The 26986-nt window shown below is 39.5% G+C and overlaps 1 protein-coding gene across 2 annotated transcripts in view; it reads left to right on the plus strand.

The window, feature by feature from the left end:
• Positions 1-26986, plus strand: part of LOC119790865 (SH3 and PX domain-containing protein 2A-like) — a 97043-nt gene that overhangs the window by 53016 nt on the left and 17041 nt on the right. The gene's annotated exons all lie outside the window — the stretch shown is intronic.

Consider the following 26986-nt stretch of genomic DNA (forward strand, 5'->3'; position numbering starts at 1 on the left):
TGACTGAAATTGTATTTATGATATCTGAAAAAAAAATGTTATAGTTAAAATATTACAAATGCTGACCAGTAATATTAGGAATATGGAGATCACAAATTAATTTCTAGACATCCAGAATGTTTATTCTATATGTGGAGAATGTCATTTTGTTTGAAATGGTCATTTGGACAAAGAAAAATGTTTTTTCAGATATCAGGAATGCATATTCGGTAAAACTAGTCCATGTCAAAATGGCTTGCCATCGCTGTTGTTACCATGAAATAGAAATGTTTCTATATTACAGAATTATTTCTTAAATGTTAGTATATCAATGTATTTATTTGGGTGAAATCTTCTGGCAGAAAATGACAATGAAATCTAAAAACGTTGTTCTAATATAAATAACTTGTGGATCATCTCATGTGTCTTCTTTTACACAGTAAAGTGTCTGTTTGCAGCTGTGCTTCCGATGTTATCATCCCCATATATGGCCGATATAAGCAGCTATCAGTCCCATAGAATGGCTTCAGATTGTGCCAGTAGGCTTATTAGGTTGTTATCATCGACTGAATCCTAATCCTAAACCTAAAGTAATTCCTTTTCCCCTGTGGAATTAATTAATCTATTTACATGTAATCTGAAAATAATTTGAGGTGTTTTTTATGTACTGTAATATATGTCATATTAAACAAACCAAAAACAAGTAATCTCATGCCCTGACAACTGAGTTGTAGAATCCTCTCCCTATAAATATTGAAATCTCTGTGAGAAAATGCCGATCATTCTTTAATAAGATCCTCGTCAAACGGTCTTGCAATGTTTGTTTTTAAAACCTAATTTGTGTAAGGGACCTAGCGAATTATATATATATATATATTTTAATGCACAAAACTACGACATAAATCGGACTATATCAGGAAATAAAACAATGCGATAGGCTGTAATGAGAGCGGAGATAGAGGACACTCCATTTTTACTGAAGAAAACCTGCTACCTACCAGGTTAGCTCTTGGGAGAATGTTAGTATGGTGGCTGAAACAGAGGTTTAGTAAAGTCTCATTGTGAACGTGAAAAGTCAGAGTTTCAGGTTTAGACAAATTATAATTTTCAGTAAACGTACTTCATGAAATGGGCCCCAGGTCAGTCGCTGATAAGAACCAGTTAGACTATAAATCATAATAATCTGATCATCAGCTGAGTTATCCAGTCTTTGTTCTTAGGAAAGAAGTATTTTCTATCAAGCTGTCAAAACACATTTCTGAACTTATCTAAATTAAACAAATGCTCACAAGCAGGGGCCTCTGAGCACCTGCCTGAGTTACTTTCTAAAAGGCAGTTTCTTATACAAGGGACAAGAATGACTCCAGAGGCAAAGGCTTGGCAACAAGGTCTAACGTTAAGCTTTAACGGTCTGCTGAGACAGTAAAACAGTAATGGGAATCATGTGTTCCTTTGAGACAGAGAGGAGAAACAGAGATGAAGCAGGAAACTGTGACGTGAAAGGCATGTTGACCTGTCTTTTCACGATGGGTGTGAGAGTAACACTGGCCCTTATGGAAGAAGGCCCACAGAGGTGGATCACTTTGAAGTGTCACAGGTCCCGCCTTAGGGTGTGTGGATTCATTTTTCCTCTATGCACCAATAGAAATTCATCCCAATAGGGTGCAATAGTGAGGAAGATAGTCATACACTTTAAAAGTCTTTTATTAGAGGCTGCAATTGAGTTTTTGCCACTATGACTTCAAACATAATGTTTTTATTTTGTTGTTTCAGAGTAGGCCCCTCATGGTTTTCAGTCTCTGCTGACCACTTTTCAAACTTCTAAGACTGAATGCATTTTAGTGTTATGACAGTTTTATCATTTAGAAATTGGTTCTGAGATATCTTGGCATTAAATCATCGGATATTGGGGAAAAAACAGTGTTCTGAACTCCTGTTAATCTGCAAACAACATGAGACTTTAATTGTGAAATATGTGTGCGAGTCTTTGGTAAGAAAAGGAGTAGTTCTTACATTTACCAGTTTCTTTAGCATAGTCATCCAATAAAGACTTTTCTTTAGATTGATTGATAGAACTTGTTTACTATATCACTGAAGAAACCACCACCACTTCTAATCTTTTGAAGTTCCCTTTCTGGCAACTTTTTGGGACATATTATAAACGAGAAATGCTGACACAGCAGTAAAGAAAATACATAGATTTGTAAGCAGTATGTATTTTTTCGCCATATTTAATAACCTTTCAGACCACTTTAGCAACTATGTTAACATAAAAGTCACTAACAATTACTTAGACACTTTTTTGAGGATATTACATACATTTTGCGAAACATCTCCAAGTAATAAACGTGCATAATTTTTACTTAAACAAACAGCTACTGAATAACCCTCGACCATCCTAGTATTCTCATGTAGCTGCCCGTCAATGCTGCTCTTAGATCAGTAATGCAAGTAGCCTGATCTGGCCATTAGCTTATTCACACAAATTCTGAGACTGATGTAAATGCAAAATAATATTTGATATTAATATTAAACACTGCATTTCTATTGTCTTGTTTCAATCAATTTAAAATGCTAAACAAGATTCTATGCAAAAACATAAATGGATAGTTTTTACGTTTAACAATATTTTTTTTTTTATACAAACTATATTAGATATTAAAAGATTTTCACTAACTTAATGTAATGCCCAAGATGTTATAGCTACCTCTCATTACATTCTAAACAGATTAAATTCCAGTGAATTTCTATGGAAATTATGCAACACTTTGGGTAAAAAATATGCATCTTTTAGTGACTTTAATTACCGATATGGCAACACAGAGTGTCACAATAGCTTACTATCTAATACAAGATTTCTTCAGAACATAAAGGCTCAAACTAGAGGGTCCATCCACAGGATCCCAATAACACAACAATTTTCATTTTTTAAAAACACAAACCAGCCTGCTTAGATTTTCCCCAAAGCTAATTCTGCATTGACTTTTTCACCTTGTCTCCCTTACTGCCCAACTCATGAAATTTTGATCAAATTGCTTCATAGGAGCAACAGAAATAAAAATCTGTTTTTTCTTGTTTAGTCAGTTGGATGGGCAGTTGCAGAAAATCGCGAGACTGCCCCCAGCATTTTGCATCTCTATCCCACCGCCGTAAATATCCAGTATTGTTGTTTTATAAAATTCCTTCAAACTGAACTGTCACCAGCATTGCAAGTCAAGGTCTGATCACATTATTGTAGTTTGCAGTTAATTGGCAAGTGTTCTGTTAGATTTGTTCATATGTCTTAAATTATAATGGATACTGTTGCTTGACAGGGGTAGTCAGACGGCTCGCAGCAATTTTCGTAACATATTCAAAATGTTAAAATCCGAAACTTGACAGATATGTAATTCGCTTCAGCATTGTCTAATTCCTACAGACATAATAATATATAATGTATGCTACATCAAGCCTGTCTATTTTGGTGGTTAGCTTCTAGAAAGGCTAATGTTAGCATCGATTTTCGTCCTGACAAGCTATTTTAATGTTTGGGCTGCCATGATAATCTCATGTTAAAAGTCAGTATATATTATTTGATAACCAAATGATTGTTGAATGCATCTTGATTTTTAGTTATATGTAGCACAGAAAGCAAAGATGGTATATGGAAAGTATAGGGTTTTAATAGATAGTATCTTTGACAGTTTTGTAGTGCACCTTTTCTAGTGAATAAGCAGAACGCATTTCTGCGTGTTTTACTGAGAGCACAGCGAAGATTCACGTAAAACTTCCACACCTCCTGCAGTGGAAGTCAGCTGAAACTGCTCTTTTTTGGCTTGGAGACGTTACTCCATATCCCACTGCCAACTATAACAAGACCAAGTGTGTTCTGAGAACATTTCAGAGCTTGCTTGATTTAGCATCCACTTCCTCTCAGGAGAAGTAAAAACCCTTTAATGGTGTCTGACAGATTGCTCTGTGTAATAAACAGCTACATGGTGAATGTGCTGAATTAGAGACACTAAAAGTGTCTGCTTCATTTGATGGAGTGGACTGCATAGATTTTGTGGCCCCTCAGATTGAAGCCAGCATGGCTCTGACTCCATTACATACAGACATTTTTACACATAAAACTTTTCTTTTTTCTGCAGTGTTAAACCTACGAAATTTGTTGTATTTTACTGTCATTTTATAGGTTAGCCAAATGTAAAGCAACATTTGATTGTAAAGTAAAATTATATATATATATATATATATATATATATATATATATATATATATATACCGGTATATATATATATTTTTTTTTTTTCATGAACACACTCGCTAAAAGTCACCCTCTGTGTAAAATAGAATTGCATAGACTTGAATCTGGATTCTTAGGGTTAGTACTTGGTACTAAAGCACCTCTCCTTAGCACTTGCTGTACTTATAAGGAAGACGAACCTTTACCCTAGTCTCCAAACTTGCAATCAGAATTCTTTCTAGATTTTTGTGCATTTTACATCTTCTCCATCAGCTGACTTGTTTTGCTGATCCTATTGAAAACTATTTTTCTGTTATTTTTAAACTTATTATAACTCACCGTGGGGTGGGCTTAACCCACCCTATTTTTCCATTGAAATTAATCAATTACTAAATTATTTGATGATTATTACAATAATCGATTAATTATGATTGATCCGATTAATTGTTTCAGTCCTACTCTTGATTCGTTTTTTTATGTTAGGTGAACTGGAGGACTACTTTAGTTTTCTCCACCACTTTATATTCTACCAGTCCTCCATTGGTCGTGGCCTCCATAATGGTTTTTTTCAACAGGCCTTCACACAACATTTTTATTTATTCACAGAATATTCTATACAGAGCTAGCTGTATTTACCATTTTGCTGATTCCTGAAGGCAACTGGCTGTACTAGATTTTATTTTAACAAAAAGTTTTAAAACATCAGCTATTTTCAGAATGGTGCAATACTTTGTCTGGAGAAAATCCAAGGAAGTTTATGGATATAAATGCTTTTGTAAGCCTCAGTAAATGAAGGCTAAATTTTGCTTTATTTTGCTACTAATAAAAACCTTTAACAGTCATCCTGCTGGTAAAGCTACTCTACTCTAGATATTGACTCTCTCCGGGGCTTCATGTGACTATCAGCATTTCCTTACCTTGGTCCGATAACATATGGCTTTTACAGGACAGAAAATCTGGGTTAGACTTATAGGCGAGCTTAGCTTTCTCTACTTTTCCAGCCTGCTGTCCAAAGCCAAACGAGTTTTTTCCATTGCACTAGCTGGACGATACAGTTTGTGGTGTGGTCTTTCCTTCACTTGGAACAGTAGCATATGCAGCTCTCTGGTTTGTTGGGATTAAAGTAGATGGAATTATTTAAAATTAGATCAGTAAATACTGGATAATAACATCAACTGTCATAGACTTCAGTTTCTGAAAAAGGAGGCCTGTCACCATTATGTCACAAAGATTTTGGAAGATAAAAGTGTTGTTACAGAGCAGTTTACAGAGGAATATGTTGAAGCAACATTTTCTTCTTTTATATTGTGTCCTTGCTCTTTTTGCAGTCCATATCATCTGCCTATTTTATGAGTGGGGGGAAGCTGGCTCGGGGTTAGCTTTGTGCATAAAGAAACTTAGACGGAAAATGGAAAAAGGTATTTGCTGCCAAAGTTAGTGGTTCAGAGAGGTTGGTTCATTATAATGGCTTAATGGATCCTCCAGGACGTCTCCTCCATTTACACTCTGTGGGAAGGATGTTATCCAAACTCAAGCTAGCAGCTTTGCAGGTCAGTTCAAACACTTTGCACTCAATAGTTTTAAACTTCACACCCTAATTAAGGCTGTCAGAAAAGGTAAAAGCTACTGCTAGAAAAATCTGTATAATTGCAGACATTTTCACTCCCTCTCAAGAGTAACATTAAAAATTTTGTTCTCAGTCCTCTATTAGTGATTTCTTTATGCAGATACTGGGTATTATGAAATATTACAAGCTTAAATTGGAGCTTCAGTTTAACAGAAAACTTTAAAAGAAGTTGTCATTAAGGTTGAGATACCGGTCTCCTGTGCAAATTCAGAGACATTGGCAGGCAGGCAGTTTAAGGCGTAAGAAAGATTTCAGTCACAGCAGTAACTGGTATTTGAATTATCATTAGGGTTTTGGCGTTCTGTTGGAGACAGAGACTGCAGCAGATTATTTCTGAATCTGTAGAAAAAATTGACAATTAGCAATCTTCCTGTTATGAAAGAAAAATTAGTTGATCTTGAAAACGAGACTAGACTATTCCAAAGCTTATCAGCCAGTTTATCAACGATAACACGGGAACTAATTGCCTGAGGCCAAAGTTAACGGTCTGACATGAAACTGTTGATCAAACCCGAATGACTAGCTTACAGAAATGATACCTACAGCCCATCTGTCTTGACACGAATGTCTTGAAAAAAAGCTGTTGTGAAACAATATGATGTCATAGGACAATTAACCCTATTGGTCAATGGATGTATATTTCCTTTTCCTTGATAAATTATATTTAAATAATATTTAGTTACATTTAGAGTCAAAGCATTTTTTTCTTTGCAGTTAGAATTTAAGTATGTCCTTTGTGGAAAATGCTAAATTAGTTGGTAATAATCTTAGTGCTTCTCTTCTCTTTCAAGTGCATGCATTTTCTGTATATTGGCCTCTTTGAATAGTACTGAAAGAATATTACTATCCAGGTAACTTGGCATACTTGGTACACTGCCATAAGGAACGATGTTATGCACAGGAAGTATATCACTATGGTTAGGTGTCTAAACGTTGCAGCTTCAGACTAAGAATCTATATTTTTGTGGATGGCACTTTGATCTTCACTCTGGTTCTGCAGAACTCAGCAAAATGACAGATGTTTCGCAATGGCAAACAACTTTTCTGGGAATTTAAAAATTGTAACTTCAAAGCTTAAACATGATGTTTTCTTCAAATTCTTCTGTGCATCACAGTCAGGAGCAGAAAAAAGGCAACATCTTTGCTGTTTTTCCTCGAGCGTTCAGTTTACCAGCCTGGTATGTGCAGTTTCAGCGGGAACATGTTTCCTTGTATAACAGAGGAAAAAACCTATAATTCTTGTCAACGAACCACCAAAGACATTATATGGAAAGCTTGCCAAGTGTTAAATGTCGGATTTTTGTTCTGCAGAGGTTGCCACAGCAGATGGAAGAAACATTATCCAGTCAGAGCAATCCCCATCTCTCACATTCCTTCAAACTAACAGAGGAAGCACTGACCATCCGAAGAAATTAACCTTAGACAACATTTTTAGATACAGAAAGTCAAGTAGTAGGTTTAAACTAGGCATTTCAGCCTAGAAAGCTGCTTGTGTATGTGTTACATCTTGCAGAGGCACAACATATTAGTCACTTGGGGGACATAAACATTAAGGTTGTAAAAGTAGTTGCAGAAGTTGTCAGAAATTGGTCAGAAAAGAAAAAATAACTAATCGTAATGAAAGGTTTGCTAAGTTCTAGATGATTTAAAAGGCTTCGGTTTCAGATGTTAAAGGACTGCTGTGTTTCCCCACCAACAGGATCTAAAAGGCAAACGAGACACAGGCAAAGCCTTCGTTCAGACCGTGAGGGGATCCTTTCACAGGCTGGCTAAGAGGGAAGGTCGTTCCTTTCATCAACATAGGCCTTAAAAGTCCTTTTGTGCTGTTTTTGGCCCCAACCCATCCTTCACCCAAAGCCTTGCTGGTAACTGTAGGTGGGTGTACTGTATCATATAGTTTGCCCACTTGTGAGGTCATATAGGATCTACTTTTAATAAATACAGGCAATGGAAATGAATGGACTTTTCTTCTCTGCTCAACAGTGGTGTCATGTATCACTAGTTCTGCTGAGCCCCTACATTCCTCAACATATCAGGTCCAGGAAAACAGGGCTACTTTGTCCTGCTGAGTCTGCAGTTCTTATATTTACAGTAGACGGAGGACTAATGCCGTTCTTTTTAGGTTAATACGTTTTCAGTTGGGTAAGGAGAAATTTGCAAGGTGGTGGAGATTATGGTTTGGATTAAACAGCATTTGTAAGGCTTAAACAGTTCATCTGCTCAATAATATTTAAAAGTCTATTGAACTTATCGTAAACCCATTTAGTAAACAAGTAATCGTTCACTAGAGTACATCTCTATATATACTTTAAGAGCCTCTCCTTCATTGCCCGAGTGGTGCATTCAGGTTCACTGATATTCTGGAAGACCCGGACTCAATCATCACTGCATTGGCCTTTACATTCTTCCCATATCACAGATAAGGTATCGTGTCTCCTTAGCAGAAATAACAGTTCTGAAGCATGATGTATCCACCTCCATTCTTTACAGTACAGTATGTATGTTGTTTTTGGGATACAAATTTTCTACTTTCTGCCAATCTACTTCCTTCTAACATGATCAGTTGAGTTTTTGCCAACTTTGGTATTAATCTGACTGCAGAATATTTTCCCAATCCTCATCTGGATCATTCATATACCCTTTGGAAAACCTGAAATGATCCTGGATATGTACTGTCTAGCCTGGAGCTGCAGGGTTTGATCTGTGTTACTGTTGTTACCGATGGTAGCCTTTGTTATATTGATCCGAGCTCACTGTAGGTCATTCAACAGGGCCCCTTAATGTAGTTTAGGGCTTTCTTCTCACTGTTCTCATGATCATTTTGACCCAACAGGATTAGATTTTGCGTGGGGTCAAGATAGAGGAAGATTATCAATGGTCTTGTATGTCCTCCATTTTCTTACACTTGCTCCAATAATTGATTTATTCACACCTTACTTGTTGTATACTCGCTCAACCCTGCTTTGCATGGGTATACACTTGTCTTCCCTATTATATTCAGCTACTGTTTGTCTTCGCCATGGTTGAGTTTGGAGTTTGTCTGCTTGAGGTACAGTAGTGGACAGGTGTCTTTTATATAGATAACAAATTCAAACACGTCATCTATACCGGTTCCGAGTGAAGGACAGAAAAGCATCTTAAAGTTACAGGTCTGTGACATCTGGCCAGACGTCTTAATTGTGTGTAGGTGACCAAACACTTATTCCCACCATAATTTAAAAATTAATTCTATAAAAAATTATATAATTTAATTTCCTGGATAATTTTTTCCCATTTTGTCTGTCATAATTGACATATACTAATACTGAAAATTACAGATCTCGCTCACCTAAGTTGGAGAACTTACACAGTCAATTGCTGACTTAATACTTTTTTGCATCACTGTCAACCAAAACTGTACCAAAAACATGTATATTTTGTATTTAGGGGACTTTGCTTAGGATTGAATTAGTTTTTTTTTTTTTCAAATTGTCTTAGCCATTTAAAGCATATTTAAATTGTACAATACGTTGTTTTTTTTTTTAGTTCACACATTTTTTCATTGAGATTTGTTAATTCAATAATGGCAACTTGAATAAACAGTAATCTGAATTGCTAGAGTATTGAGATTAATCTTGATTGTATGTACTTTTTTTTTTTTTTTTTTTACATTTCTAGGTTTTTGCAACCTCAAAGAAAAAAAGTTTAACTAATTCAGCTACTTTATTGGGGTCAGGTGTCTATTAGTAGATCCTAAAAGCTTACACTGCATATTTATTTGGAATTTAATGTGCAGTCTATCACATGTACAGTATGATCCAGTAACACCCCTCCCAATTATTAATTTTCACTGTAGATGTCCTACATGCACATCATTTGAGCCATTTATCGTTTTTTTATTATTTAAACAGTCAATCTAAGCAGTTATCTGTCTTGCTTTTGTTAAGAGGGACATTACAATTAGCTAAATTTTCTTGCATGCTGAGATATACTGTGTTTAAGAAAAGCCTTTGGTAGGGATGAACCCTGAACACGCACAGCCAAACTGCAATATTTCCAAAGAAAATACTCCCCAGTACCAAACTACATCCTTTAGTTGCACTAAAAATGTCAAAGCCCAGGATACTTTAATCACACAGCATCTGTATCTCAGTGACATAGAGTTACACAGCTTCAGGCAAAAAATGCATCAATAAACAATTTCTTGCATTTGATACTCTAACTTGAGCAGTTTTATGTATACTTAAACAAGCCTGATATATATTTTCCAAGCGTGTTGAAATATTTCTCTGCCTAAGGGTTGCAACACTGACAAGCCAAATATACTTTACATATGTTCCACTGCAATGGAATGTACCCACATGCTACTAAAAGGATGGAGAAATAACCAGTAAAAGCATTAGAATGCTTTTACATATCATAATGATATGATGGGAAAGCTGAATGTTCTGTCCTGATCCAGTAGAAATTCTGCCCACTTCATCTTAATACGTACATGAAAAATAAACAAGATGCATTAAAATCAAATACATTTTCTTCATTTATGACATTTATACAATTATGAATCTATTGCTATTATGACATAGATTGGAAGATCATAATTAGTATGTCAACACACCTGACTTGAGATTTATTATAGTTAATTTTGTGGAAAGATTTGTTTTGCCATATACCATTTGCTCTTTTTAAACTTTTATAGACATAAAGGTAGACATAGTATTTTGGTTTACACAGAGGACTAAAATGGTAAGTAGATTGTTGTTGCCACATTCATATCTGCATTGACATTCGAAGCTTTAGCTCTCCTATCCAGAGCACTGTATGGGAAGCACAAACACAGCTGTACTGGATTTAAACAAGCCCATTCTTATACTTTCCCACTTACCTTATGGCTGTGTTAATCTCTCTTGGGTGCTAGAATGTAGCATTAGTTAATAAAAGTGAGCTGGTGCTCAGCTGTGTTATTTTAAGCCCACTGGTAACAGTTAAAAGCCATTAGCTCAGAACTAGCAACACTATTCTTTTGGAGAACTGTGCTGCTCAGCAGTTTGACTTCTTGAGGCTTTCAAATGTCTAGTACTGCGGTCAAGGCACAGCTGAGCTCAAGATGTACAAACTGTATGTTCTTGAAAGAATCTTTTTGCACCATGGGAATTTTCAACTCTATAGCAGAATTTTTGGGGGGTTTGTTTCTTTTGATTCTAGTGTGTGAAAAAAAATTGCACAGGCAATTTATAGTTCTGCAAGGCATATATGAATAAAAAGTTAAAGCACAAGTTGTTAAAACAAAGCTTTTTTTTTATTATTGATGCCCATGTCATGCATTACCCTTCTATTAAGGTGGATCGTCTGGTTTTCTCATTTTGGAGGCTGACAGTCTGAGTTTGATCTTTGATTATGGTGCATAATTGAGGTTTGGTTTATGTATTGTGGTCTGCAAAATACAGCTCCTAAATCACTGGAAGCTGCAAATGTAAACTATGTTTAAATGCTTTAAACTGTTATGATTTAATAACAAAGTCAGAGTAAGGATGGGATTTTATGAGACTCCCACAGTATGCCAATCCTGAGTAAAAACAAAAATCTGATGGTATTCATTTATATGATAATGGGCTTTCTGTTCAGTGAAGGAGAGTTGTAGTAGCCTCTTTCAGCCAACTGACTGGCAGTGTGCAGGAACGGTTGGAAGGAGGGATTTGCTATGACCGGCTCTCCAGTTTACATAACCAGAAAAAAAAAGTTTGTACTGTTACGGCCCGCACAGGGCACACAACATATGAAGTCCAGACCAAGTTACACAGACAAAGGTTTTATTTAGACTGTGGCTGGACATAGAGGTTCTGGGGAACCGTGACAAATAAACAAAAGGATGGGAGCATTCGCGAACCAGCCAGCAGTTGACCGTCGGATTCGGGCCGCTCCCCTCACCCTGCCTTGCCGGATCAGTCACCCTACAACCAAAAACCGGAAAAGCACAGTCCGGCCAACGGTCCCCAGACCTAACAACCCGAGGGAAGATTAACAAACAAAAAAACACATCCAAGGAGCGGGAGCGAGGCTTGGAGACACGCCACCACACAGGAGTACTCCCAAACTTCCTCGCCCCCTGGTGGGTTGGGCTTGATCCCTTTAAACTCTCCCCAGCCAATCAACTGCAAGAAGAAAACAGCAATTAGACAGGGATTCATTCACAAAAGTGACAGGAACCCGTCACACCTCCACCCTTAAATGCTGCACGGGGACTTTGAGTCACCATGCAGCATCAGTAGTAGGAACGAGACAGTGCGTCAGCCAAGATGTTATCCTTACCCTTTATATGCCTCACCTCTAAACAGAAGGACTGAAGATAAAGGGCCCACCGCATCAACCGTTGATTGGAGTTACGCATTTGCTGAATAAAGACGAGCGGGTTATGATCGGTGTAAACCACAATTGGGGCACTAAAGGAGCCCACATAGACCTCGAAGTGTTTCAAAGCCATAATCAGCGCCAGTGCCTCCTTCTCTATTGTAGAGTACACCTTTTGGTGCCTATTAAATTTCTTTGAGAAATAGCACACAGGGTGTTCTATCCCGTCTGAGCCATCTTGCAAAAGAACCGCCCCAGCTCCTGTATCACTGGCATCCACCGCCAGTTTAAAGGGGATCGTGTACACTGGTGCGGCAAGCACCGGTGCATTACTCAGGAGCGCTTTGACGCATTCAAACGCATGTTGGCACTCAGGTGACCACTTAAATGGAACCTTTGGACTCATCAGGTCAGTGAGAGGAGAAGCGACGGCGGAAAAGTTCTTACAGAAGCTCCTGTAATACCCAGCCATACCAAGAAAGCGCTGTAGCTCACGTCGTGAGGAAGGAATAGGAAATGCTGAAATAGCCTCTATTTTTGAGCCCACCGGTCTCACTTGTCCATTACCCACCACTTTACCCAAATAAACCACAGTGGCACGACCAAACTCACATTTTGCGAGATTAACAGTTAGATGGGCTTCATTTAATTTTTGAAACACAGCTTTCACCTGTTCTAGATGTTCCTCCCAAGAATCTGAAGAAATGACAATGTCATCTAAATAAGCCTCACACCCCTTCACACCAGACAAAACTTTGTTTACCAGACGCTGAAAAGTTGCCGGCGCGTTACGCACGCCAAATGGCATCACGGTGTACTGCAAGAATGCATCTGGAGTCACAAATGCAGTGATTTCCTTGACTCGCTCAGTCAGCGGGACCTGCCAATAGCCTTTCAGAAGATCTAACTTTGTCACAAACACTGCGGAGCCTACGCGATCAACACAATCCTCCATCCGAGGAAGTGGGTGGCAATCTGGTTTTGTGACTCCGTTAACCTTTCTAAAATCAGTGCAAAAGTGGTCAGACCCATCCGACTTAACTGCCAGCAAGCACGGTGAACTCCACGCACTACAACTGGGCTCAGCAATGCCATTTAGCAACATGTATTCAGTTTGGTTTTGTAGGCGTTTTCTTTTATCTGGATTCACCCTATAGGGATGCTGCTTAATAGGGAGAGAATCACCGACATTTATATCATGTTCCAACACATTCGTTTGGGAGGGCACATCTGAAAACAAACCATGGTATGAATGAATAAGGTCCACCATGTCCTGTTCCTGTCAAACTCCAAGCAGTATGCACGGAGCATGCTTTTTAAGGTCTGGTGAAACCGCTCCAGCGCGCCCTGGCTCTCCGGGTGATAAGCGCTGGAACGGCAATGTGTGATGTCAAGCTGTTTTAAAACTTGCTTAAAGATGCGTGACATAAAGTGGGATCCCTGATCCGTCTGCACTACTCTTGGCAAACCAAACAAGGAAAAAAATTTCACCAAGGCAGACACCACCGACGGCGCAGTTATTTTGCGCAATGGTATAGCTTCTGGAAACCGGGTTGATGCACACATCACCGTTAGCAAAAACCTATGACCAGATTTGGTTCTTGGAAAAGGGCCAACACAATCCACCAAAACACGGTTAAAAGGTGCATCCACAGCAGGAATAGGATGTAAAGGATAAGGTGCAATTGTTTGATTAGGCTTCCCGGAGATTTGGCACACCCCGCAGGTTTTACAATATTTCCTCACATCTTTTTTTAATCCCGGCCAAAAAAATTGCCGCAGAATGCGGTCATATGTTTTGGTCACCCCCATGTGACCAGCCATAGGATTATCATGAGCAAGGCTTAAGATGGCAAGACGAAATTTCTGTGGTACCACAATTTGATTAACTGTCCGCCAGTCATCCTCTGCAGTGGCCTGTGATGGTGTCCATTTACGCACCAGCAGGCCATCTATACAAAAATATCCCTCGTGCATTTTCTCAATTTCTTCATTTGAGACAACACGGTCGAACAAGGGAAAAAGAGAGGGATCACGACTTTGTTCTAGAATAAGATTTTCTCTCGACATGTTGTCGTGATGAGCCTCCCCCTGGCCCACATCACATGAAGGTGCCACAGGTGTGAAAGACACCGACGTACCCGCAGAATCCAAGTTGCTTTCGATCATATCACTGATGCCCGTTTCCATATTTTCCCGGGCCATAGCACGAGTAACCGCACACACGGGGAACACCTTTGGATATCCTCTCTGCAACTCGTCTGGTGCACCTGAAACCACTGGAACTGCCGTGACTTCCGGATTAATTAAAATTTTACCCCCGGCCAAATCATTTCCTAGGAGAAAATCAACCCCTTTAATTGGGAAAACTGGGCTTGCGGCCACCACCACCTCACCAGAAACCAAATTCGAATCCAAACAGATGCGATGAAGAGGGATGCGTAAAAAATCCATCCCAAGACCTTGCACCAGCTCATGTGAATTTAAAAAGGTCTCATCATTTAACGACAGAACACTATCAAGAATAATGGATCTAGAAGCTGCTGTGTCCCTCAAGATTGTTACAGGTACTCCTTCTCCACCCCCTATGGAGACACTCCCTGTCATGAGAAAAGGTGCATAAATTCCCAGCTCTACGTTCCCCGGCTCGCAGGAAACTAAGACTGGGGGTGACTTAGCCGCCGCGGCCACTGTAGCTGACAAAGGCTTCTTGTTAAGCAAAAAACAATTGGCCATAATATGACCACGCTTATTGCAGTGAGCACAAACTGGCCCCCTACCAACTCCACTTTCAAAGCGGCGTTCCACCTCAACGTTAGGCTTTGCAGGAGGCGGGGCACTACGTAGCGGCACACAAGGCTGCCTATCAAATACATTTTTATGAGTCAAAACATACTCATCCGCTAATACAGCCGCCTTGGAAATCTCAACAACCTTCTGTTCATTTATATAGGTTACAATCTGCTTTGTTAAGCAGTTCTTAAATTCTTCCAGCAGAATCAGATCACGTAACTGACTGAGATTTTCCACGCCCAGTGCCAGACACCAACGATCAAAGAGGACCTCCTTATCATGGGCAAATTCTACATAACTCTGACCTTCAGCTTTAACAAGACCGCGGAACTTTTGCCTATAGGCCTCCGGCACTAGTTCATACGCCTTAAGAACAGCTGATTTCACTGAGTCATAATTCACACTGACATCAGACGGAAGTGCAGCATAAACCTCCTGAGCTTTCCCGGTAAATACGCACTGCAATAATAATGGCCAAAAATGTTTTGGCCATTGTAATGATGTAGCCACTCTCTCAAACAGGACAAAATACATGTCCACATCCTTTTCGGAAAAGGGTGGTATCAAACGAATGCACTTGCTCATATCAAAGGTAGAAGAACCCCGCGGGGCAGACGAGCTGCCCACCTCAAGCTCCTTCAAGCGAACTTCTTTATTTGCTTCAGTTTCCAATTTACGCAGCTGAAACTCATGATCCAATTCCCGTTGTCTGAGATCCAGACGGCAGAGTTCAAGCTGCAATTCCAATTCACGAAGATCAAAAGAAGATTTTTCAGTCCCAGCGCCCTGACAGGTTTGACAGCTAGGCTGAGCAAGAGGGCCAAGCAGAGGAACCGGGTCAGAGTTAGTTTTACTGTCAGCACCAGAGTTAACCCGTGGACCAGCATCAGAACCAACGTGAGGAAGAACGCCAGCGTCAATCAAAGCAGAAACAATCTCAGATTTCATATCCGCCTTTTTTAACTGTTTAGAAACGGAGAACGAAAACTCACCAGCAATTAACAAAAGCTGTTCCTTTGTACAACAGTCAATTTGCTCAATTGTAGGATTGTCCAAAACTCCTCCAGTTTAAACTCCATTTCAGTCTAAAAAGTCGAAACAACGCTGAAAAAACAAAACAACAAAAGAAAACAAAAACAAGCACGAAAACCAAAGATGCTCCTTGCAACCCTCAAACATCAATAAGTGCCGGAAAAACCGCTGAGCGTCCCAAACCAACGCCCCAGCAAAAATATAAGCGCATTTCCAGACCACCACAAGGATCCCACACAGAATCCTAACTGAATCAAGTCCTCCATCCCGGACAAGCCCCCAATATGTTACGGCCCGCACAGGGCACACAACATATGAAGTCCAGACCAAGTTACACAGACAAAGGTTTTATTTAGACTGTGGCTGGACATAGGGGTTCTGGGGAACCGTGACAAATAAACAAAAGGATGGGAGCATTCGCGAACCAGCCAGCAGTTGACCGTCGGATTCGGGCCGCTCCCCTCACCCTGCCTTGCCGGATCAGTCACCCTACAACCAAAAACCGGAAAAGCACAGTCCGGCCAACGGTCCCCAGACCTAACAACCCGAGGGAAGATTAACAAACAAAAAAACACATCCAAGGAGCGGGAGCGAGGCTTGGAGACACGCCACCACACAGGAGTACTCCCAAACTTCCTCGCCCCCTGGTGGGTTGGGCTTGATCCCTTTAAACTCTCCCCAGCCAATCAACTGCAAGAAGAAAACAGCAATTAGACAGGGATTCATTCACAAAAGTGACAGGAACCCGTCACACCTCCACCCTTAAATGCTGCACGGGGACTTTGAGTCACCATGCAGCATCAGTAGTAGGAACGAGACAGTGCGTCAGCCAAGATGTTATCCTTACCCTTTATATGCCTCACCTCTAAACAGAAGGACTGAAGATAAAGGGCCCACCGCATCAACCGTTGATTGGAGTTACGCATTTGCTGAATAAAGACGAGCGGGTTATGATCGGTGTAAACCACAATTGGGGCACTAAAGGAGCCCACATAGACCTCGAAGTGTTTCAAAGCCATAATCAGCGCCAGTGCCTCCTTCTCTATTGTAGAGTACACCTTTTGGTGCCTATTAAATTTCTTTGAGAAATAGCACACAGGGTGTTCTATCCCGTCTGAGCCATCTTGCAAAAGAACCGCCCCAGCTCCTGTATCACTGGCATCCACCGCCAGTTTAAAGGGGATCGTGTACACTGGTGCGGCAAGCACCGGTGCATTACTCAGGAGCGCTTTGACGCATTCAAACGCATGTTGGCACTCAGGTGACCACTTAAATGGAACCTTTGGACTCATCAGGTCAGTGAGAGGAGAAGCGACGGCGGAAAAGTTCTTACAGAAGCTCCTGTAATACCCAGCCATACCAAGAAAGCGCTGTAGCTCACGTCGTGAGGAAGGAATAGGAAATGCTGAAATAGCCTCTATTTTTGAGCCCACCGGTCTCACTTGTCCATTACCCACCACTTTACCCAAATAAACCACAGTGGCACGACCAAACTCACATTTTGCGAGATTAACAGTTAGATGGGCTTCATTTAATTTTTGAAACACAGCTTTCACCTGTTCTAGATGTTCCTCCCAAGAATCTGAAGAAATGACAATGTCATCTAAATAAGCCTCACACCCCTTCACACCAGACAAAACTTTGTTTACCAGACGCTGAAAAGTGTCCGGCGCGTTACGCACGCCAAATGGCATCACGGTGTACTGCAATAATGCATCTGGAGTCACAAATGCAGTGATTTCCTTGACTCGCTCAGTCAGCGGGACCTGCCAATAGCCTTTCAGAAGATCTAACTTTGTCACAAACACTGCGGAGCCTACGCGATCAACACAATCCTCCATCCGAGGAAGTGGGTGGCAATCTGGTTTTGTGACTCCGTTAACCTTTCTAAAATCAGTGCAAAAGTGGTCAGACCCATCCGACTTAACTGCCAGCAAGCACGGTGAACTCCACGCACTACAACTGGGCTCAGCAATGCCATTTAGCAACATGTATTCAGTTTGGTTTTGTAGGCGTTTTCTTTTATCTGGATTCACCCTATAGGGATGCTGCTTAATAGGGAGAGAATCACCGACATTTATATCATGTTCCAACACATTCGTTTGGGAGGGCACATCTGAAAACAAACCATGGTATGAATGAATAAGGTCCACCATGTCCTGTTCCTGTCAAACTCCAAGCAGTATGCACGGAGCATGCTTTTTAAGGTCTGGTGAAACCGCTCCAGCGCGCCCTGGCTCTCCGGGTGATAAGCGCTGGAACGGCAATGTGTGATGTCAAGCTGTTTTAAAACTTGCTTAAAGATGCGTGACATAAAGTTGGATCCCTGATCCGTCTGCACTACTCTTGGCAAACCAAACAAGGAAAAAAATTTCACCAAGGCAGACACCACCGACGGCGCAGTTATTTTGCGCAATGGTATAGCTTCTGGAAACCGGGTTGATGCACACATCACCGTTAGCAAAAACCTATGACCAGATTTGGTTCTTGGAAAAGGGCCAACACAATCCACCAAAACACGGTTAAAAGGTGCATCCACAGCAGGAATAGGATGTAAAGGATAAGGTGCAATTGTTTGATTAGGCTTCCCGGAGATTTGGCACACCCCGCAGGTTTTACAATATTTCCTCACATCTTTTTTTAATCCCGGCCAAAAAAATTGCCGCAGAATGCGGTCATATGTTTTGGTCACCCCCATGTGACCAGCCATAGGATTATCATGAGCAAGGCTTAAGATGGCAAGACGAAATTTCTGTGGTACCACAATTTGATTAACTGTCCGCCAGTCATCCTCTGCAGTGGCCTGTGATGGTGTCCATTTACGCACCAGCAGGCCATCTATACAAAAATATCCCTCGTGCATTTTCTCAATTTCTTCATTTGAGACAACACGGTCGAACAAGGGAAAAAGAGAGGGATCACGACTTTGTTCTAGAATAAGATTTTCTCTCGACATGTTGTCGTGATGAGCCTCCCCCTGGCCCACATCACATGAAGGTGCCACAGGTGTGAAAGACACCGACGTACCCGCAGAATCCAAGTTGCTTTCGATCATATCACTGATGCCCGTTTCCATATTTTCCCGGGCCATAGCACGAGTAACCGCACACACGGGGAACACCTTTGGATATCCTCTCTGCAACTCGTCTGGTGCACCTGAAACCACTGGAACTGCCGTGACTTCCGGATTAATTAAAATTTTACCCCCGGCCAAATCATTTCCTAGGAGAAAATCAACCCCTTTAATTGGGAAAACTGGGCTTGCGGCCACCACCACCTCACCAGAAACCAAATTCGAATCCAAACAGATGCGATGAAGAGGGATGCGTAAAAAATCCATCCCAAGACCTTGCACCAGCTCATGTGAATTTAAAAAGGTCTCATCATTTAACGACAGAACACTATCAAGAATAATGGATCTAGAAGCTGCTGTGTCCCTCAAGATTGTTACAGGTACTCCTTCTCCACCCCCTATGGAGACACTCCCTGTCATGAGAAAAGGTGCATAAATTCCCAGCTCTACGTTCCCCGGCTCGCAGGAAACTAAGACTGGGGGTGACTTAGCCGCCGCGGCCACTGTAGCTGACAAAGGCTTCTTGTTAAGCAAAAAACAATTGGCCATAATATGACCACGCTTATTGCAGTGAGCACAAACTGGCCCCCTACCAACTCCACTTTCAAAGCGGCGTTCCACCTCAACGTTAGGCTTTGCAGGAGGCGGGGCACTACGTAGCGGCACACAAGGCTGCCTATCAAATACATTTTTATGAGTCAAAACATACTCATCCGCTAATACAGCCGCCTTGGAAATCTCAACAACCTTCTGTTCATTTATATAGGTTACAATCTGCTTTGTTAAGCAGTTCTTAAATTCTTCCAGCAGAATCAGATCACGTAACTGACTGAGATTTTCCACGCCCAGTGCCAGACACCAACGATCAAAGAGGACCTCCTTATCATGGGCAAATTCTACATAACTCTGACCTTCAGCTTTAACAAGACCGCGGAACTTTTGCCTATAGGCCTCCGGCACTAGTTCATACGCCTTAAGAACAGCTGATTTCACTGAGTCATAATTCACACTGACATCAGACGGAAGTGCAGCATAAACCTCCTGAGCTTTCCCGGTAAATACGCACTGCAATAATAATGGCCAAAAATGTTTTGGCCATTGTAATGATGTAGCCACTCTCTCAAACAGGACAAAATACATGTCCACATCCTTTTCGGAAAAGGGTGGTATCAAACGAATGCACTTGCTCATATCAAAGGTAGAAGAACCCCGCGGGGCAGACGAGCTGCCCACCTCAAGCTCCTTCAAGCGAACTTCTTTATTTGCTTCAGTTTCCAATTTACGCAGCTGAAACTCATGATCCAATTCCCGTTGTCTGAGATCCAGACGGCAGAGTTCAAGCTGCAATTCCAATTCACGAAGATCAAAAGAAGATTTTTCAGTCCCAGCGCCCTGACAGGTTTGACAGCTAGGCTGAGCAAGAGGGCCAAGCAGAGGAACCGGGTCAGAGTTAGTTTTACTGTCAGCACCAGAGTTAACCCGTGGACCAGCATCAGAACCAACGTGAGGAAGAACGCCAGCGTCAATCAAAGCAGAAACAATCTCAGATTTCATATCCGCCTTTTTTAACTGTTTAGAAACGGAGAACGAAAACTCACCAGCAATTAACAAAAGCTGTTCCTTTGTACAACAGTCAATTTGCTCAATTGTAGGATTGTCCAAAACTCCTCCAGTTTAAACTCCATTTCAGTCTAAAAAGTCGAAACAACGCTGAAAAAACAAAACAACAAAAGAAAACAAAAACAAGCACGAAAACCAAAGATGCTCCTTGCAACCCTCAAACATCAATAAGTGCCGGAAAAACCGCCGAGCGTCCCAAACCAACGCCCCAGCAAAAATATAAGCGCATTTCCAGACCACCACAAGGATCCCACACAGAATCCTAACTGAATCAAGTCCTCCATCCCGGACAAGCCCCCAATATGTTACGGCCCGCACAGGGCACACAACATATGAAGTCCAGACCAAGTTACACAGACAAAGGTTTTATTTAGACTGTGGCTGGACATAGGGGTTCTGGGGAACCGTGACAAATAAACAAAAGGATGGGAGCATTCGCGAACCAGCCAGCAGTTGACCGTCGGATTCGGGCCGCTCCCCTCACCCTGCCTTGCCGGATCAGTCACCCTACAACCAAAAACCGGAAAAGCACAGTCCGGCCAACGGTCCCCAGACCTAACAACCCGAGGGAAGATTAACAAACAAAAAAACACATCCAAGGAGCGGGAGCGAGGCTTGGAGACACGCCACCACACAGGAGTACTCCCAAACTTCCTCGCCCCCTGGTGGGTTGGGCTTGATCCCTTTAAACTCTCCCCAGCCAATCAACTGCAAGAAGAAAACAGCAATTAGACAGGGATTCATTCACAAAAGTGACAGGAACCCGTCACAGTACTCTCTTTAGAATTTTATTAAACGGGCTTTACGCCATAGGAATGATATGATGGAGCTTTTTGCAATAACAACATTATTTCAAATCTTAGTTAAATTTGTTACCTGTTGCTGTCTATTTCCCTGTACAGTTTTGTAACTTTTTCTATTGAAATATGTTAAATTTCTTCATTGTTTTCCTTTTGAATTTAACGAGACCAGTTTCCTCAGATATTTAACTTTGACAGGTATCTTTTTCTGAATTAATCCGTTAGGGATAGTTGTTTAAGCTCACACAAGTTGTCTCCCTCCAAACATTCAATATGCTTATGTTTTCACCCCCATCTTAGACGGCATATAACTTACTTAATCCACTGATATGCTTTCAGATTTCAGCTTTCAAATAGAAAATGTTACTCTCTCAGTTAATATGATTCATGCCATTGACCTGTTTTTGTAGGTTTTAACAAAAAAAATGAGCTTATTTGGCTTAACTGTGACAATACATACTTTTTCCCCCTTATTTTTGTGTTAACAGGCACATTATATTTGAAATCTGCTGGGTATTTCACAGTGTATATTCTGAAAGATTAACACCAAGACCTTGTGATCCATGCAGTCCCATTTACATAAAGGTTAACAAGTTCCAGAGCTCCATGCAGACTTCAGAATGTGATTTCATCTGAAAGTCAGGATTGTGTAATACAGAAAAATTGCTGTCTTGGCAGCAAGAGACCCACAAAACAGCTGTTTCTTTTGCAATGACCTCAGTTAAGGAGGTGTATCACTGTAAAAAACACAATATGTTAACCCTGTCAAGTTTGGAATTGGCATCCAAGTAGTAAGAATCACACCCTAATTTTCACCACACCTTGTTATATAGTACAGGGTGTTTGGAATATTTTACTGGAAACCTAAAGTACACCACATGATTTCTTAAAGATGTATATGTGCTGCCTGTGAACAACAATAGCGGAGCACACCCTCTTTGAATAAAAGCAAGGAGATTTTTTGTACATAGATATAACCTTTTAGATGTGAAATGCAGATTTTAGGGAAATCAGCACATGTATAATGTGTTCCTGCTTATTTATTTATTCTTTTGAGGTTCAGTGAACTCAGTCTAAGCAGTTGAGGTATGGAGGGATGGTTGAATCCTATAAACCTCTTGAATCAATAAGAGTTCATATTTTCTCAGACCTTTTGGATTAGCAGCACATGTTTTATGTCCTTATATATTTTCAGCGCAGAGTTTTAAAAAAAGCTTCTTCAAACACCTCAGTGTTCACTGATTACATTCCAAGTGAGTCAAAATGATCCTTTGCAGGTTTAGGCATCTTGACCCCCAACCCCCCCCATTCCCCCATCCCACACACACACACACACACACACTTTTTGAGGTTGATTTTATTTATACACCATAAACAGCTTATGATCAGTTAGAATCCGGAGAATTTATACAAATTTTGTCAATGGTCTAATGAGTTATTGTCACTTTTCAAGACTGTTTGGCCTAAACTGGCTTAAAGAAATTATGTCACTGTAATTTCATGTAATTAATCATAATAATACATTTTATTAAGCTTTGATATGTGCAGTGGATAGAGGGAATAAGTAATTTATGTCTTTTGATTTAAAATCTGTGGGCAGCATGTTTTGTTTAGTGTGGTTTGTTGTTTCAGTCTGATTTATTGGCAGCGTGTTTTGATTCAAGTTAAAGCTTTGATTCAAAGAAACCTATTAAATGGCCTGTTACTGTATGTGTCAGGATGCTAGCTGGCAAATCTAAGAGCCAATCACCACTTCTTATCTTGACCCATTTAATTGAACGGCCAACTGCAAAATAGTCTATACATAGACTATAAAGTATGAAAATATATAGTTTTCAATTTCAACATTTTCTGAGTCTGAATAAGTGTGGCAAAAGATGTAAGAGAACTGAAAAATATTTTAAGATTCAGAATGTGCAGCTTGTCGTCTTCTCTGTTCTATATCTGTCTGCATCTTTTCTTTCCTCTTATTTGCAGTTTCTGTGTTTTCCCAATTACATATAAAAAAAATCAACAGATCTGCCATAAATTTACTTTCAGCTTGAGCAATAATTATTATGAAATGGCTTTACATGACTGTGAACTTTGCGATATTTGTGATATTCTGATGACATTCTTTATTAGCAAGTCTATCAGTCAAATACATCTTTCTTCAGATATATGATGTTCTACACTTCAAGCTGAAATAGATTTAGAAGCATTTCATTTGTTGCTGCTGCTACTGAGAATGGCATGCTTTCATCTGTCAAAAGGATGTTTATGGTTCTTTTAGCTTCCAGTTGGATTTGGGTGGACAGGAAGGAGGAGGCAAAATCTATTTGTTGGTTGTGTTAGTCATGAGAGTTTGGAATACTGAACAGCTAGTTATTTTTTTATTCATTTATTTTACTAACAGCTAAATCAATCGCCTTAATAAAATACGTCCAAACTGTTTGCTCATCATTAAAGCTTTGAAGCTTTTGCAGACTTCCTCATCTTTATGACAGATCAAAATATAGTGCAGCATTACTGGGAAATAGAATATGATTTTCCACCACTTTTAAAAGATTTTCCTTAATTACAACCTGAAAAGTGTGGCTTCTATCTCTTTGTAGCGTTCCTGGATTAGTAATTTAAACTAATACCTTTTAAGTACCTTTTAGTTAACTTTTTAGTTGCAGTTCTCTGTGGTTCTATCTCCACCTGTTTTATATATAAAGAAATGTGTGTTTTTCTCCACTCTTTTTTCTAAAAAGGCTCACACAAATATCAATCATAGTGATGTAAATTTTCGGTAAATTTTAAAGTTTCTTGTCTTGTTACAGATTAGAGAATTGGTCTAGGTTTTTGCTTTAACTGAATGTATTCTTTACATAAAACCATTCCCTTGGTTACGTGCCACATTGATTTGTTGGAACGTCTAAATGGTGTTATTCTGGGATTCCCCGGTATTTGCATTTATCTGTCTTATCACCCACTATAGCCACCAACTCTAGACTTCCCTGTAATGCAAATGGTGATCCTCCTACCTCCATGTTTTATGCTTTTGACTATTGTATTCTCTTTTCCATAGTTAGCACTTTGCAAGTAGATCCAAACTGTTAACTTTGAAATCAATGTCCACAACACCTTGTTTCAGATATTTACATAGCCTCCTTGACATTTTCTTGTGAATTAATTCTTCCAGTTGAGCTTTCCATCACAAAAGCTGGCTGGCTACATTTTTTTTCAGTGTCAAGTTATATGCATTTCTAACAGTGAAGCATAAGCTGTTAAAAGCTTGTGAGATTATTTCAGTCTAAACTTGCTTTTAATTTTTCCTCCAAGTTTATAACTTTGTACTGTTTTCTTCTTCTATATGATGTCTTATTCCACTCATTTCAAATGTTCCACATAATATATTTCAAAATGTATTTTTAGTTTATTTAAATCAATGTTTATCTATTTGTAATACCTCTAATGCAAATTCTTTGCACGTCTATAAGCTTTTTCTGATAGTGATTTTAATGTTCTCTAAAAAGCCTGTGATATACTGTATTTATAAAACAGCTGTACTCAATTAGTCAAAAAGGTTTTGGACTAAAGGGTGCACAAAAGTTTGCAGATTTATAAAAAAAAGGAAATAAAAAAAAAAAGCGTATTTCAGTTCTATTTACAATTTAGCCCAATTTTGTGTTGATTTATCACATGCATTGCCAATAGAATATTGTGGTTGTAATTTGAAACACTGTCTCCATTTCTGCATGTACTCCACTGTTGATGCTTCAGAAATGTATATATTTCTCCTCTGTTCCTCACATAGCAGTTATTAATAACCATAAGCAACAGCAGTGATTTATACCAGAAGACTTTCACAGGAAAGTGTACACTTGAGGTTTGGACCAGCTGTGAAAGAGTCATGGAACAGTTCTGTCCTCTTTATGGGTCGTCCATACAGCTGTCAGCCATATTGTAAGCCTGTTACCACAACAAATAGTGTGTGTGTGCCTTTGGCATATTAAATATAGCAGAGTTTTTTTCTCACACACATCTGAGAAAGTTTTGCAGTTGCATGTTGACTTTATGCTATTTATGTTTTGAGGTTTTTATCTGTGTTGTATAGGTGTTTTTTTTAAAGTTTCTTTAGTTACTAATATAGTGCATCAACAAATGAAATAATATTTATAATTTAGAAGGTGATTCACCACCTGATCAACTATTTCGCTTTTAGGGCAGTCATTGTGTCGCTAAATCAATGACACTTTCAGCTCATAGATATAATTCTCTGTGCAAATGTGTCCTAAATTCAGCTTTTATGCTTAAATCTACTTTACTGGTTTGAAATGCATGGGTTTGCTCAGGATCTCTGGGTTCCTGAGCAAGACTCTTAGGCCCAGAACACTCACTAAGATCGCCAAAAGCTATGGGTTAAATGCAAAGGACAACTTTAACTGTAATGAGCAGTTGCAGTGAAAAATACAGGTTATTATTTTTTTTACATCATTAACTGAACAGAAACAGGAAGGGATGTTTAATATATGATCAGTTAACCATTCCTGCTTGTTTTTCCTTTGATAAAATTCATTGATCTAGGTTTAATTTTATTTCATCATACTGAGAAAACCACATTAAAAGTGAACTAGAATGCTGATGACTTTTTGATTTCGTACTTCAGCATATAATTTTGAAAAACCTAGATGACAAATTATTTGTTGCCATTTGTTATACTGGCTGATTCTTTTATTATATATATATATATATATATATATATATATATATATATATATATATATATATATATATATATATATATATATATATATATATATATATACATAATGATCACACAGTGTATTTTGTATCCCTCCTTTAATTTCCACTGAAGGTGAATCAGTGCTTTTGACTGAAAAGCAAAGTTATAACCAGGCCAATTTTTCACAGAGTGTACCCTACTTTACAATAGAACATTAACAGGAATATCTTATTTGGCTGGATCTTATGAGCACTCACCAACCGTACTCACTAACTTGTTTATTTTATTTAAACCTGGCATTACAATTAATCATTATGTTTCCCTTTAAAGAAGCCAGAGGAAAGTTGTCATCATGTTCACTACCGTTAAATCATGTCGTTTTCACATCTGCAAATGGAGAATTTGGCTAGGAAGAGCATATCAGCTCATCCTGCCCTGTGATTTTTTTTTCTGTGTTGATCCTGATGAAATGCAGACTTAAAGAAAACTTTGTCATGAGTCGACCAGTAGCCTGCCAGTGTTCATTTTCTTCTTGGCAGTGAAAGAGGTTGATTTATGGGCAAAATAACCAGGTTTTACACATAGTTTGTCTTTGCGATTTTCCATTGTGTTATAAATAGAAAATCACTGATTAAAAAATCATGAAGTGATTTATTAGAAATATTGAGATGCATCAAAAAGACTTTATTTCCATGCCCTTTCTAATTCTACATCATTTTAATATGCATGTATTGTGGGAGTTGTTAGGTGAACAAAAACAAGCCTGCAGGTCCTGTTGGTTTTCAGCTTCTTTTATCTC

Source organism: Cyprinodon tularosa, unplaced genomic scaffold (genome assembly GCF_016077235.1).
Source record: "Cyprinodon tularosa strain WSP-4 unplaced genomic scaffold, ASM1607723v1 ctg372, whole genome shotgun sequence".
In the NCBI taxonomy this organism is placed as follows: domain Eukaryota; kingdom Metazoa; phylum Chordata; class Actinopteri; order Cyprinodontiformes; family Cyprinodontidae; genus Cyprinodon; species Cyprinodon tularosa.